Genomic DNA, 16473 nt, shown 5'->3' on the forward strand with positions numbered 1-16473 from the left:
TTTAGTAATAGTGATTTGTGTGTGAACAATAGAGAGGTTTAAAATAAATATATATTCTTTTTGATACAAAGCTTTGGTCAGTGTTTCCTGGTTCCATAGTATTGTAGTCCTGTTGTGTAAACCCTGAATACTGCTCATCTCCCTCTTGAGATAAGTCTGACTGCTTAGCCACAGCTACCAATTAAAGCTTTGTGGTACAGAGAATCCAAAGGGGATTTATTGCATATACCTGTAGTCTTAATCTTCTGTAGTGCTCCCTAAGGGAACTGCATAGGATTCTGCCTAACAGAAACCCACCGGCGGACTTTCCACGGTAGCCGGCGACCTCGACTTTCTCCGGCAGGACAAAGTGCTCAGCAGTGATGGCAAGGGAGCCCTCTGTTAAATGTTCTTAGGCGAGGGGGAGCTTTCTCAGCTCTGGGTGTCAAGCAGCACAGTGTCAGTGTCCCCGCTTCTGAGCAACACGATTCGACTTGGCTTCCAGCGGTCACGGAAATCTTCTGAACCCAGGTTGACGCCAATGGACTTCAACAGCACTTGATATCCAGGTGCTTCTCTTCAGGTTTCTTGGTGGACCCCTTTTCTGGTCGACCGCCTTTCAGGACTGGCCTCTATGGTGCTTTGATGAAGAGAATCAGTTTTGCAAGATGGTCCCTCAATGGTCCTTTGTAGTTCGGGGAGAGGTCTCCTAGCCAGGTCCTCTCTTGGATCAGTCCTCGACAGCTCTTGAAATACATCGATGAAATGAGGCAGCAATCTGCTCCTCCAGCTGGGCTTCAAGGGTCTGCTTCAAGTTTCAACTTCAGCTTCTGAACAAATTGGTAGGTGAGGGGTCCCCAGATATACACATCTGTCCCTCATTCACTCTGGCTAAGCCAGGCTCAGTCAGCCAATCACACGGAAGGGCATTCATTCATGCAGGCAGGCAACCATTCAGGCTCACAGGCATTCAGGCCATTCATTTCCTCCTAGACACCCATAACAAGGAATGTGGGTTGGGCAAGCACCTAGCCTTTCAGCACAATAAACTACATTCATGTCAGTTTCAGGCTGGGCTGTCTCATTCATTGTGTCACCCACACAGAAACCAGACACCCATAACATAGAATGCATATTGGTCACACTCTTTTCACACAGGTCCCACCCCAAGGGTGTACCCACAACATACAGTCACTGGGAAGGCTCCAGCCTGTCTGGCCTGCATTTCCCCCACAATACCATATATGACTCTTCCACCCAACAGCCAGTCAGGGGAAGGGGATTCCCAGGAATTTGGGAAAACAAGGTAACTGGCAATAGAAATCAAGAGGCCCCAGGAGTGATCTTGCTTTCTATCAGGAATCCACTGATTCCTATGGCAGGGCCTGGGTATCCCAAAATGGAGGATACTCAGAGCTCCTGTCACATCAACATGAAGCTGCCACCAGGCCATATCCTGCTCTGTGGGCAACACTAAGGTTGTCATGACCTACAGAATGTGCCCCTTTTGGACTTCCTGGTCCTTGTCTCAACGGGGCTTGTACTCCCAACATGGCCGTCCAGCGTGAAACACCTTCCTCGCTCTACACGTTGGATGTAGCGTGTTCTATTAATAGACCATGCTCCCGCGGCTCCACGCGTCTCAATGCTATTGCGAAGTAGCGACTAGACGTGTGCTTCGTAGCTTGCGGTATTACTTCCCTGATTCTGTCCCTACTAACTCCATTCCTAGTCCCTCTCCTTTCTTTCTTACTTCCTGGACCCATGTGCTGAGTAGTGCACTTTCTTCATTTCCCGGATTCCTGGATTGTTGCATCCCGGAACTTTGAACGCCCGCTGGAGTCAGAAGAGACACGTGCAGCCTTATTCAAGACCCGATCCATCCGCAAGAAGGCATCGACCAAGAAATTCAGCAAAGATCGGGCTCAGGTGAGAAGGGGGGAACTCTGTGACAAAGGTGCCCAAAAACATACACTAGGGGTACAGGGTTGTACCCCCACCCATGGGTGCCATAAGGGTATCCCAAGGGTCTTTTTTCATCACAACCAAAAAGAAGTGCTGCACTGCCAGGGGTCCCAACTGAACTCCTGTGCAGAAAATAACACAGAACACACATAAGGGAGTACAGGACTAGGACAGGGAGGCACTGTCCCTCCAATGCATTTCCAGCATCACAGCACCCATGCACAATGCCTCCCGTAAGCGCCAATTGCACATAAAAATATAGGCCGGCAAGAGGATCCTTCTTTCCTCTCCTCGCACCCTTCACCAGAAGGGTTGGTAGTGCAAGCTGCCACTATTGGTACCAGGTCTGCAGCCTCTACGTCCTATCTACCTCCAGAGAGAGGGTAACAAACTTGACGCCATGGCCAAGAAAGTTTTTACTTCAGTCAGTATGGCCTTAAAGGCGCTAATGTGGCATGGACTTTTGGCAAATATTCATTTGTTTGGTCTGTGGAAGGCTGTGGAACAAGCCATTCAATACATCCCGCAAGGGTAAATCCGGGATGGTTTTACACGGCTGGAAGAGGATCGGAAGGCAGTGGCCAAGCAGTTGTTACAAACGGGCCTGGACGTGGCAGACTGTGTTAGTTGGTCAATGGGATCGGCAGTAGTAATGAGAAGACAGACCTACTTGAAAATCTTTTTTTTTTTTTTTTTTGCTGGTCGGAAGCGGCTGTGCGAGAGTGAGAGCGAGATTCTAGTGCACAGTGCAGCTTGATTGCGTAGCGTAGTGTGCAAAGTCCTTTCCTCTATTCGCTTCAAGGAAGTTTCCAGGAGGGTCGGAGGCACGGCAAGGCTTCGGTTCCTGGACTGATTTGAATTTCCTGGATTGATTTGAATTTAATTTCGGAGGCATTCTGTGGGTCGGCAGCCGTGGGTGTGAGTGTGCATGTTGCTGAGAGCTGTGAGCCGCGATGTTCGCCTTCCCTGTCTTTCCTACCTGGCAGCTGCCTGCCTGCTGCCATAGAGTGGGAGCTCCGGTTACTGGCTCCGGCTACTGGTAAGCAGAGTATGTGTGTATTTAGGCAGCGCTCAACGGCAATGCGGGTTACTTTTCTGTAGTTATTGGACCATCAGCCCATACACATTATACCACATAATACCTTCCTAAGTATACATAAACACAAATATAAAATTAAATGTATATTCCGCTTGGATGTCGTAGCCTGACAGTAGACTGCAGGGGGTAACCTTTTGATCCTGTCAGGCAGTTACACGACAAGCTAGATGCGCAGCACGACTAAGCTTGTCCTCTTGTTTTGTGGATTGATTTGTGGCTGCTCTGTCTTTCTTCGATCCTATTAAATCCATGGTAACACCTCATGTGAACATGATCGTGGCTGAAATGCAGCCAGATGACTTGAATTAGACTACTAATGACAGTGGTGTAGACAGAGTACTGCAGCATACTAGTGAATGCCCTTTGTCACCAAGGGTTGACATTTCTAGCAAAACCACCTCTCACCTTAACACTATGCAAGTGGGGACTCCTGATAGCGAGTTACGGCTAGAACTAGCTTCCCAAAACAGCTCAATCGAAATGGGCTAGTGAGAGACGTGCTGGTTACCCTGCTAAGAGCCAGCCTCGGGAAGTCCCCTGTTTCGACCCAGGAACTGGGAAATAATGGGACACTTCAAGAAAAAACAGACCAACCCCCACAGCCCAGGAAAGAGAAAACAACAACAATGGGGTTTCTCACACCCTGTCCACCTTTGGAGCAAACCCAAAGAATGTGCTTGTTAACAAGCCTCTTCAAAGCAAGGCGGCAAACTTATGGAGGCCTAGAGGAATTGCTCCAGATTCATTGCAAGGAATGCAGCGCTTCTTTTACTCTAGGAAAAATGAGACCTATGTACCGCAAGAGGAGTGGAGACAAATAGAGAAAACAGCGAAGCATCATGCTCTCTGCAAACAACTCTTAACCCACTGGCATGTAACCAGGGCTTAGTAGAATATGCACTGCCAAATGGACTAAAGGTAAATATCGTGCAGCAGGGGGATATGACCAACGAAAGACCCGACAGTGACTCGCAAGTAGAGGGAAGCATGTCCGGGCTAGTAAGATCAAAGAATGATGTGAACTTACAATCTGGGGTAGATCAAATCAGTGCAAGAGAAGCTACAACGTCACAAGATCCCTGTTGCACACTAAACGAAACAAACAAAACCAGGAAGACAACATTAAAATCTCATAAACCACTAATAAGCAATCCAGGCTTTTCCCTGGCACAGGTCATGCTTCGAGGCCTGTGCACCCCACCCCCTGTACCCCTACAGATGAAGACCTGCTAATGGATTTAGCAGCATCCCAGGTGGAAGATCGGAGTGAGGAAAAGAACACAGCCATTGATGCAAGAATGATAGCGGCATTCGCCTTAACTATGGCTCCATTTATGAAATTGAGAACCAAAACAACCAATTAAGAGACCCAATGACGGTGATTGCCATGTTACACCCAAAATTGATATATGTAGAGGGATTTATTACTGCACTCCAAGGTAACCTGGATAAAAACACGGATCAAATAATTAAAATTCTTAAAAGCATATTAGAGCCAATTATCCTGGATAAGGAAAGAAGATCATCAGAAAGATTAAACACACAAACAAAAATCTTGTTGCTGGTGGGAGAGTACAGTAAAGGCAGTACTAAAAATACAGAAGCTGGGCCTGTGGGTAAAGATGATGTTTTACCTATACCAGGACAATCACATTTAGGTATATCAAATAGTAAGGGCCTAGACGAAATTACGCGTGTAGCCATAGACCAAGACGTCGAAATAACATCTGACTTGACCTCACAAGAGGCTTAAATCTGAGCCATTCAAACAGATATATTGCCTCCTGTTAAGGCACCATGCATGGATGTGGGAAATGAAACAAAAGAGGCACAGTTCCCTCAGTCTCCTCCAAAGATCTTGCACATTTTTAGCAAACTAGGTGGGGGAGAAGTGGATAGCACGGGAGATAAGAACTCTCCTCATGCGAAAGGACTTGCTCTAAGAAAGAATTTGAAGCTCCATCCAAAAGACGAAAAGAAACAAACACTGAAAAAAACTCTACAGAAAAGGACAGGAGCACAATCCTAATTTCCAAAGACCCAATGAAAAAATAAATACACCACTACAGTATGAAACATACAGAAGCCTGTAAAAGCAGTGGTCTTTGAAAGACCTTTTAAGACACGATCCACAATCCCCAATGAAGAAATAAGTAACGGTGCTAAATTGGACCTGGTGGAATCGGAACAGGTGGAAGTCAGAGGATTCAGACCAGGTTGAAGAAGTCTCTGATGAGCTGTTAAATCTTTCGACCTACTCGGAAGAGGTTGAGGTGGTAAGCCCGGTTCTACGGGCGAGGGTTGGGGTACACAATAGAGGCCAAGAGTGTGTTCACCAGTTAACTGATGAAGATCTAAACTCTTTAATGGATGAGGAAGAAATTAAAATAAAAGCCTTCGAAAGTCAAAAGTATGGGACATTGAAAGAGGGCACTTGACAAAAGGATGAAAAACCAGGGCACATCAAACCCAGGACAAGACAGGCTGGGCTCCTGTGAACACCCAGGTGGGCCTAGATCAACAAGCAAGAGACAAATATAGGACAATGGAACAAAAAAGGAAGGGTCAAACTGGGCTGGAAAAAGGAGAACTAAAACCAGTAAAAAGATCAGTAACCAGGGAGAATGAGAACCTGAAAATTACGAAGAGGATTGATCAACAAGATACTAGTAACACATATAGATTGTTACTAGAGAGGATGCTGAGAATCAATGATAATGTCATGATGCCTACCCCCGGGGAACCAGACCAGGTCCAGCAACCCCGGAAGCAGGCATCAAGTTATTTTGAGCAAGCCCAAAAACCCCTGCTAGGGGCTGTTTGGGTGCGCTCCTGGTGCCAATGGCACCAGACTCAGAGTATAACTTACCTGATGCAGACCATGCTGCAAGCTAACCTGATGCAGACCATGCTGCAGAGCTCCAAGACAAATGAGGCTTGGAAGGGACTATTTTACCTAGGGACTATTTTTTACTCGGGCTGGGGAGGAATACTTACCTGGGACTACTTTGGAGGCTATTTAAACCACGCCCGAAGAGCAGCACACGCTTCGCGTTAATCTGCATCCAGCAGCGTAACGCTCAGTGTCTGCAAGCCTGCATCCAGTCTTCTGCCACGCCCGCCTCGAGTCTGCAGCTCCTAGAAATAGGGTGGAACAGAAGAAGAGGTTAGAATAAGAGCAAAACCTTTGATCCTTACCTGAATTCCGGATCCACCGCGCCTTCGAGCTTGAAGAAAGAAGCATTTTAACTGCACCGCCTTGCCTGCTGCAGCGCCGCGCTGAACTCAACGGCCTTCGCAGCATCCTCACGATCCACCGCATCCTTCTGCACGTTCCCGCCGCACTCTGGCACCTAAGGGGAACACAAGAACAGCAAAGGTGAGCCAAGGGAATAAACAGAGGCAATAGTAACTACCCCCATAGACTTACCTGATTACCGCCGGGGGTACTATTCTTCTTCACGGGTCGGCGCAGTCTCCATTTGCATCCTCGCCATACCCCGGCCCCTAATGGGAACAAAAGGACAACAAGGTGAGACGAAGGGACAAACAAGGGGAACTCTTCTCACCACAATAGACTTACCTAATTTTACCGCCGGAGGCATTAGTCCCCGAACTTCATATTTTCTCTCCACACCTGAATAAGGGAGCAAGCCACAGGTTACATTCTGGCCTTATTTTATTGAACTGTGTAGGATAAGCCAAATCCTTACCTGAACTTCGTCAGCTACCACGAGGAACTCTTCGCTGGGGTCAAGCTGCAAACTGCAAGGAATCGGACAAGAGTGAAAGTCAGACATGTGAACTCTTACGAATTACATACTTTTCGGAGTCAATATTGTTCTGGAACTCATCAATTCCTTCAAGCCAGTGAAGCAACTGGTTATCAACGCGCCCCTGCGCTCAGTGCAGGATGGAGAGCTCATCTTTTCAAACCATCAGGTGAGACTATGAGGGGTCATCAAAGGTGATCTGTGGGGAGAACAGCGGGGGTGGGGGGATTTACGCTCAATCCCACGGGGGGTTAATTCCCTTTCTCCATTTACAGAAGAATATTCCTACGGGCCAAGCAAACGAAGCTAGGTGGGCCGGTCCAGTCCGTCATCTCAGCCCTACGCGTCACATTGGTGGAGACCGCAGCTGTCCAGTTCAGATCGACGCCTCTGTGGGAGCAAGGTGAGCGTAACAGATAAATTGATTTTGAACAGAGCTAATGTTAAGCGGCTCATCCATAGTCTTCCAGAACTTAGTGTCATCCAGTCAAAGGACCTACACTTGATATATCGGCTTGACATGGTCGTGATCTACCCTTCAGCACTCAAAGTAAAGGACCTTCTAGACAGAGAAGGACATTGATTACTAACAATGGGCTTCTCTCTGAAAGAACTGGACGACAGCGACTCTACCCAGAGAAGCACACAGGTGGGTGACAACTCTTGGCCTAAAAGTGAAGAGGGGGAAGCTCATAGTACTAATAAGAATAACAGCAAAAAGTACATCAACGAGGAAGCAAATAGTATGAAGATAGGGGGGGGGGGCGAAAAAATCAGCGCGCCAGGTGGGACGCCCAGGAGGGGTTAAGGGGCAGCGGAGTCCAATACGAACCAACTGGTCAAAAATGGCAAGACCCCCGTGAGGAAAATTGGAGCTGGCTTGCAAGAACGCTTGCAGCAAAATCATAACGCTCACAGCATTCACAGGCCACCTTCTATGAAGAAATGGTTTTCGGTTGTTGGAATACCAGGGGGTTTATACACCTTTTTGGGAAAGGTGATCTTGTCTTTGAAGATTATGATGTCCTGTGTTTCCAGGAAACCTGGTTGAGGGAGACGCCGATTTTGCAAGGTTTCGAAATTTACAATAACCCAGCACTGAAAGGGGTGGCTGGGCGACCTATTGCACGGATGATCACTGCTATTAAGAGATCTTGTGGTTTGATGGTGTGCTCTATGAATAATCCAACTCCACTAATACAGTTTATTTCATTAAAAAATAAAGTGTATAATGACTGATATCCTTGGGCACTACTGATCTGTAACCTCTATTGGAACCCGGACTCTCCAACAGCTTCAAACTTTCTCCAAACGGTCATGAACCACATTGACGAGGTAAGGATCGCCAATAGTAATTTAGATGTACTGGTCTGTGGTGATTTTAATATTGAATGTTTTAACAACGGCCAGAATTTAATCATTAACCCACCGAATAACTCCTCAGCTAAGGTAGTGAGAGGGATTTACTGGCGGGAGGAATAAAAAAAAAAGAAACATTAACATAATCAATGGTCACTTGAAGGGAGACCTTCCACCAGTAACAACCTGTGGATTATGTATTTGCCAATGACAACCTCCGGAAAGCTGGAAATCATGAAGGTCATAAGCACTATACACAGTGACCATAACCTTATTCAGATAAAAGGACGTCCGTGGACTGAAGGACAGATTATGCCAACGCAACTCCAGACGGTCTCTAATATGGAGATAACGTCAGGACGAAATCGCCTAAGAATTAGTAAAATTGACTTGATGGCCCTAACAGAATCTCTATCAAACGGTTCAACTAAAGGTGAGGAGGGGAATACTGTATCAATTCTTCAGTACCCACTGTCGCTAAAAGCCTTTGTTGCCAAAAATGGCACAGCTACAAGAAGAGCATTCTCACCTATACATGTATTAGATCAGGAGTTGGCAGGCAGGATGAAAGTTTTAAACAAACTTTTCTGGCATGTAGAAAATCTCCAACGTTTGCATCTGCTGAAGCAGCTAGACTAGGAAAGCAAACTTTAATAAATTGGCCAAAACATCATAGACGCCGACTCCTCCAATTAGATGGTGAGAGAATGTTAAAGATGGTAGCTACGAAAAACACGGTGGAAATTTGGAAAATCTGTAATGCATTAACAGCCCCCCAGGATGCCCTGTTAACTCAGTACCAGCAAAAGAGTGGGAGAACTATTATGGTAGACTATTCTTGAGTAGTGACACTCCTGTTCCAAGAACCGTGAACATAAGTAATACTGCATGGACCATCCGGATCGACAAGGAGGAAATGGTCTCTCTGATAAAAAATCCAGTAACTCAAGGGCTGCAGGGCCGGACGGCCTGACAAATGCTATATTAAAAAAGGATTCGGGGCAATGAGCCACATTTATGGTGCTACTATTTGATAAAATTAAGATCACAAAGTAGTTTCCACAGTCGTGGACAAAATCAAGTGTTACCCGTCTACAAGAAGGGCGATGGGTCAGATCCAACTAGCTGTTGGCAAGCTGTTCTCTGCAATCCTGCTGAAAGAATTAAACAACTGGAGTTTTAACTACGAGGCATCAAGGCATCTGCCAATCTGGATTTACAAAGGGCACGGGCACAGTCCTGAACCTGTTCCTGATACATCTCCTTAAATGCAGGCTTAAAGCAAGTAAGAACACAATCTGTATTGCGTCAATAGATTTTGTGCACGCTTTCGACTCCATGGATAGATCAATAATGTGGACAAAACTGCAATCTTGGGGATGCCTGATCGGCCTAAAAGAAGCCTTGGAACTACTGCACAACTCGACCACAGAGTAAGGCTCGACAAGAAAGGTACCCTGCCTGATGAACTACCTACGTCAAAAGGAATTAAACAAGGGTGTAGGCTGGCACCAACAATTTACAATCTATATATCTCTGACATCGAAGAAGCATTCACCTGTGTGAGTTGCTTTCCACTGCGGAGATCAGGAGCAGCCTTGGCTCGACTTCTTAACGCTGACGACCTTCTGTTACTAGATCAAACGGAAATAGGGCTGCAGTGTCATCTGGATGCACTGGTGACCTACGTGGAAATAAATGCAATAAAGATCAATCCAAAAAAATCCAAGATTCTGATGTTGGGTGTTGCGAGGGGGACAAGATGCAGTAAACCAGCATGGTACCTGAAAGGGGAGAAAGTCCCTGAAGTTGCATCTATGGTATATCTTGGCTTGACCCTCAATGACCATATTAATGATTCCTTTGGCCTGATAGCAGTGAAATCTAAGGCGAGGAATCTGGCTACACAGGCAAGAATGATCAAACAAAGGTACTGTAAATTCTCACTAACTCCGGTAATTGAATTTGACAAACTCAAGGTTATGCCCATACTGATTTATAAGGCTGAAACTCAACTCATGCTTGCCGGGACTGTTTGACAACAAATTGAGGGTCTTTTCTGGCGGCAAGTTCTCAACATGCCTAATTCACTTCCAGTTGATGTGATACGAAAAGGGATGGGTTTAACATCACTGTATGCGGGTGTGGAAAACACTATAATTTCTATGTAAATTTCTAAGTCCTGCTGGAGAAAGGCGGCTTTGAAGTATTGAAAATGGCATTGAAGGATAAGCACGAAAGATCATTGCTTGAGTGGAGAAGTATATGTGTTGAAATTTTACAAAGTCTGGAACTCTCTGAAGAAACGTTAATACAGAACCCAGGGTACGTAAAAAAAAAAAAACGATTTGACTAAGATTGGATCACGACAGAAGATCGGATTATCACCTTACAAACTGGCGGGGCAAAAGGAAATTACTTTAAAAGACTAGGTGTGACTCCTAATTATATAAATAAGTTTCCGTCGGCTGCATTGAGACATGAGTTCATGAGATTCAACGCTTTAACCTGTATCCTACTAAGGAACCCCTAGAAAGAAGGAAGCCTGCCAACGAACTTGACTACACCTGTAGATTCTGTTCAGAACCACCTGAAACTCTACTTCATCTTACGCTACATTGTCCATCCTTGACTCAATTAAGAATGAAACACTTGGGAACATTTTTAGAGGAATCAACTCTTATGACATTTAAAAAATGGTGGGACTTTTTGATCCAAGGGAAAAGAATAACTGCCCTACTAGCTTTTCTAAAGGATTCATTTAAAATGAGTATGGAAGAAGGAAGGAGTTGAATGAACTCTACTTCAGAACAAAAAGCCAAGGGACAGAACATTTAGACACTCTTCTTTTCTTCCTCTTGCCCTTTTATATTTTCTTCCTTTTTTTATTTTTTGCTTTCTTTTTTGTGCATGCTGAATGTTTAAAGGAAGATGTGTTATTAATGAAAGTATAGCATAAAAGAAATAATTTTGTGAACTAAAAAAAGCTTAATACAAAATTAAAAAAAATCTCTGGATTCTCACCAAAATGTCCACAACAGGCTGCTAGACATGCCCTTTGAGGGAGATATGCTTTATGGAAAAAAAGCTGACGGCTCTTTAGAAAAAATTCAGAGTCCGAAAATTGCCCCAAAGTCGCTGGGCCTAGCTGCTCAGCCGGCCAAGCCTACCTTTAGATTTGTCTCAAGAGGTAAAGGCTATAGATACTATGTACCCTATGGCAGGAAGCAGCAGCTCCCACAAGCCAGGCAGGGGCAGAGGCGATTCTCGTGTCCCGGAGGAAGCAGAAGGGCTTCTAGAGACCAACTGCGAGCGGCACGGGTGGCTCTGCCCTCTAAGCCACTTTGAATTCCCCTCCCACGTCTTATCGGTTGGAGAACTGTTGGCAAGACATTGGCCCCAGTGGCAGGAGATTACCTCCGATGCCTTGGCCCTACAAACAATTCTGTGGGGCTATTGTCTACAAATTCAGGATGGCGACGTTGAGAGAAATTCTCCACAATCCTGAACTTCAGGACTGGCTGGTGTCAATAGACCTACTGGACGCTTATTTCCAAGTGCCAATAGACCAAAAGCATAGGAGGTTCCAAAGGTTCCTCATAGGGAACAAGCACCATCAGTTCAAAGCGCTGCCCTTAGTGTTGACCTCCGCTCCAAGGGTGTTCACCAAGGTTATGGCGGTAGTCGCGGCTCAACTCAGGAGATCTGGAGTCCACTTATTTCCATACCTGGACGACTGGCTAATCCGGGGAAAGTCAGCGGGGCAAGTCTCATCTCATCTGGAGTGCATTTCCCTACTAGTGCACAGGCTGGGCTTGCTTCGCCGTGAATTGAAGTCCCATCTGACACCAGTCCAAAAGCCCCAGTTCATCAGAGCTGTCCTAGATACTCGGATAGGGAACGCTTTCCCTCCCAAAGAGAGAGCCGACAGCATAGCACAGGTGGTACATTTGTTCTGGAACCATGCCACTTACCCGTGGCTTCCTTCCTCCGCCTCTTAGGTCTCATGGCCTCCTGTATTTTTCTAGTGCCAGAGGACAGGCTGCATATGAGATCCCTTCAGTGGCTCCTAAGGGATCAGTGGTCACAGTTCCTGAGAGCGCTCACAGATCCTCTGCGGGTGTCCAACCAAGTGGCCCTCGACTGGTGGGACAACCGCAGCAATCTTATGCAGGCGAACCCTCCTGTCCTCCTTGGCCTCAGATCTGAGTGGTCATGGATGTGTCTCTGAAGGGTTGGGGGTGCTCATTGCAAGGATTTGCAGGTGAACAGCCTTTGGTCAGTGACGAAAGCCAGGTGGCACATCAACAGGCTGGAGTTGGAGCCATCGGGCTAGCCCTGAGGGCCTTCGCCCCATCCTGATTCTGACGGACAACACGGTGGCCATGCACTACCTGAACAAACAAGGTGGCGTGGGCTCCCGTCCCCTCTGCACAGAAGTGATGCAGCTGTGGCTCTGTTTACTGGAGAATCAGATCTCCGTCTCATTCGTTCATCTGGCGGGGGCAGAGAACAATTTGGAGGGTGCTCTGAGCAGGCAGAGCACGGTCTCACTCTAGTGAGAGTTGTGCCAAGAAGTCCTGGAACATGTATTTTCAATGGATTGCTTTTCTCCTGCAGATTCCTCATCTTGATATATATCCATCATCCAACTCTGCTGTTCGGAATCTTTTTGCAGGGGGCGTAGTGGACCTCTACCCGGCTGTCGATCTGTCTTGTCCGGCTCTTGATTGTCAGCTCCGGATGTGACGTCAGGCGTCGTATATATAGCATGTCACTATGCCCCATGCTTGAGTTCATTTTTTCTGCACGCTTGCATGCTGCATCGGGAGCACGACTCGAGTTTAATCAACGTTTTTACCTAGTTGTATGTTTCAGAAAACCTTGACGCAGTGTCGTCTCACAGGGTTTCGGGCTTCAAGCAATGGTGTTATTCCGAGGCCAAAATGTCCGTAATTGACCCCCATGACGTGTCTCTGTGGTGCCTTGATGTTGGTGGTCACATGGAGGCCTGCACGTTGTGCGCAAAGTTGCAGCCCAAGTCCCAACACGAGAGGATTGGGGAAAATGGCTTTGGGTCTACCACTCTCCAAACCTGCAGCGCGGTCCCTCGTCCGGTCTTCGGAGGTTGAGACTGAGGAGCCCACCCCCAACAAAGAAAAGGACATACATATCAAGAAGACTAAGAAACTTTCTCACTCCAAGAGCCATTCCCCGTCTAACTCACTGAAGAAGTAGTAGCACCACTGCCATTGACAGGAGTCCAGCTTGTCGTCGGATCGAGGTAAACCCTCAGCGGGTCCGACCACTCGAAGAGTGGGTAAGCTTTAAGACTTCCATGCTTGAAATGTTTAGGCAACAAGCTGCTGTAGGTGCGGCTACAGCACCCGACCAGCAAGCATTAGCGGCAAAAGCCATGCTCTGTGCTCCTGACCCCAAGCCACCCGTTCCGCCGACGTCAAACGCTGTCGGTCATCACGCCTTCCAGGCATAAGTCGCCGGAGGGCCATAAGGTCGAAGCCCACAATGCCCATCGGTCACCCGAGCGTCCCTCAGTGCCGAAACAACCTTTGGCATCGAAAGCTTTGGCTTTGAAACCTATTCTTAAGCCCTCTGCACCTTCTTTACTTCTGTCTTTTTTTGTCTTTTTATCACAACAGGTACTCGGTCCTCAGGCGTCAAGCTCCTCCCCGGCGCATGTCGACTTCCACAGGGTTCAGCAGTTGTACATCCTGCGACGGGCTCTTCCCAACTTAAAACCCCCAGGCCCTCTGTCTACGTTGCCCTGGTCCTGACGACGGCAGCGTCCGGACCAAGCGTGTACAGCGTGCAACGCCCTGTCATCGAGGTCCCTGCCATCGAGGTCTCTGATGAACAGGCTAGCCAGGTGAAGGGAGCTCTTCGAGAAATCGGCTCCAAAGATCGATACAGGCCCAAGGTTCTACATCGCACCCCGCACGGGAGACTCCTTCCCAAAGACTCGTATGCGCGGGAGGGACCGCCCAGGTTCTGCTACCAGCATGTACACCGAGGCCTCCACGGCTACGGGCCGAGGGATCCTCGGATCCTCCCGGTGACAGTGTTGAGGGACGGCAAGGTTCTTGTACCAGGTCTTCACCCGAGGGGCCACGCCCTATTACCGGAAATATGTCAGAGGGGGTGCCTAAACGCAGCTCTACCGGCCTCCTGGCCAAGGGTGTTACACCTACCAGGCCTCGGCCTGAGGAGCAGGGTAGGCATCATGATCCACGGAGGAGGCTGGGCCCAGCGAGCCGAGCAACACGACACGTGGAAGGCAACTCGACAATATGGCCGCTGTGCCAGACATTAGCACCCGTCCGACGCCGCACCAGGAACGGGAGTTCAGCAAAGAAAGAGTGTCAAGTTGGGACTGGTATCAACCAGGTACGTGGCCTACAGCCTATCCTTCATTTGTGCAGGACAGGTTCCTGCTGCGTCCATATGGGCAGGGTATGCAGCGCCTCCAGCAGCCGCCCGCTACTCCATCTAGATCCCTTATCACTCCTCGAGCCTGTGAGTACAGGTTCTTTGAGAGGTTCCTCTGGCTCATGAAGTCCGCTCGGATGGGGGTTATCCTCAGGGATGCCATCAGGGAGGTGCTGCAGCCAATGCTTCCAGCACCTCAGGCTCCTCTGCTGACGGCCCCGGCGCAGCCTTTGCCACCTGTTCCGGCCCCCAACCGATTCCTCAGGCAGTTCCGTACCAGCCACAGCCTCTGGCTCAGGTCCCGGTACCCCAGCCTCCGGCTCCCGCCACGCCTCTAGCGGTGCAGGATCCTCCTGACCTCCAGGCAGACACGGATGATGAGGAGGACCCCGACACGCAATCGTAAGCCAAGGCCTTTGTTAGGCAGAATTCCGTGCAGTGCCCTTAGGGACCACTACACACAATTAAGACTACAGGTGGCAATACAAGTTTTACCTTTGGTACAAGCCTGTACTACTAGGTTATAGTGGTAGCAGTAGCGGAGCAGCCAGGCTTATCTCAAGAGTATATGAGCAGTAGCAGAGATTACACAAAGGGACCACAATTACTGTGACTCAAGCAAACACTGACTCAAGGTTTCAGGTAAAAAATATAAGTACATTTATTTTAAACCATTTGTTATTAACACAACACTTCTATTAATTCAAAAACAACACGTAAAATATACAAGTAACCAATTCACTTTGTACAGTATTTTTCGAGGTAAGTACCCTGTGTTTGAATGGACCGGTGTTATGAAACAGAATACGTTACCGTGAATATAATTGCGATCACTTTTTGACAGTTCAGTCTACTAGATAAACGCGTATCCGCGGCAAGAAATGCTACCGGGGTAAAAACACATTTAGCACCCGAAATACCCAGAGAGAGTTGGGGGCAAAAATCACAGGCAATATGTTGGTTAGGCAGACAGAATCGAAGAACACACATAGATAGGAATTCAAGAGTCAAGGGGCCAGAGCCAAAGTCAAGTGACACCGGGTGCCTGTTGTCTAGGATCACACAGTTGGACAGTTCGGGATTTAACATTGCCAAGAATACTTTGATATTGTCCGTTTTTGGAAGCAAAAGTTAAAAGAAGGACGGACAAGTAAGGACAAGCCTTAAAGTACAGAAATAGGGATTTCACCCAAAATTCCTCAAACAGAACACAGTACCTTTCTCAAAGAACGAAACTGGTGCCACGGCAGTTGTTCCTGTTGGTTTCCCGCAGACCCACGATTCCTGGCTTTGGCACGAAGAATGACGATGAAGGGGGTCTACACCACACAGGGATGAGGCCGGCAGCAGCGACGATGAATAAAAGGTGCGCTCCTCAAAAACAGGAGAGGTTCTTCAGGTGGCTATCCGGACCACTACAGCACACTTGTCAGGTTTCCTTCTCCTATTCAAGTTTCCTTTTTATTATTTATCCTTTTCAGATTAGCTTTGTGTGGGTGGGAAGTTTTCCATTATAGTTGGTTAGGCCTTAACTTGCTGATTCAGAATCCTGGTTCTGACCCAAGGCAAGATGGAGCCTCACAGTGACAGCTCTGATTGGCTAGAAGACAATGCTGAACAACAATGAACATTCTAAACTGTCACTCTGTGCCTTTCATCATCAAAACCCCATCTGAGAGGACGTGTTCAGTGGCTGCTCCTGCTTTAGTATTAGGCCTGGTGGATTTTTTCCTTCAGATCTCAGCAGTTGAGCGGCTACTTTCTTGGGGGTTACAGGAGTAGTCATCAGCTGGCAGGAATTTGTTTTTGAAGATAGGAAAAGCAGGAAATCTTTGTGAATTCGCTCAGGAT

This window comes from Ambystoma mexicanum, chromosome 4q (genome assembly GCF_040938575.1).
Source record: "Ambystoma mexicanum isolate Mex_15411 chromosome 4q, UKY_AmexF1_1, whole genome shotgun sequence".
Classification (NCBI taxonomy): domain Eukaryota; kingdom Metazoa; phylum Chordata; class Amphibia; order Caudata; family Ambystomatidae; genus Ambystoma; species Ambystoma mexicanum.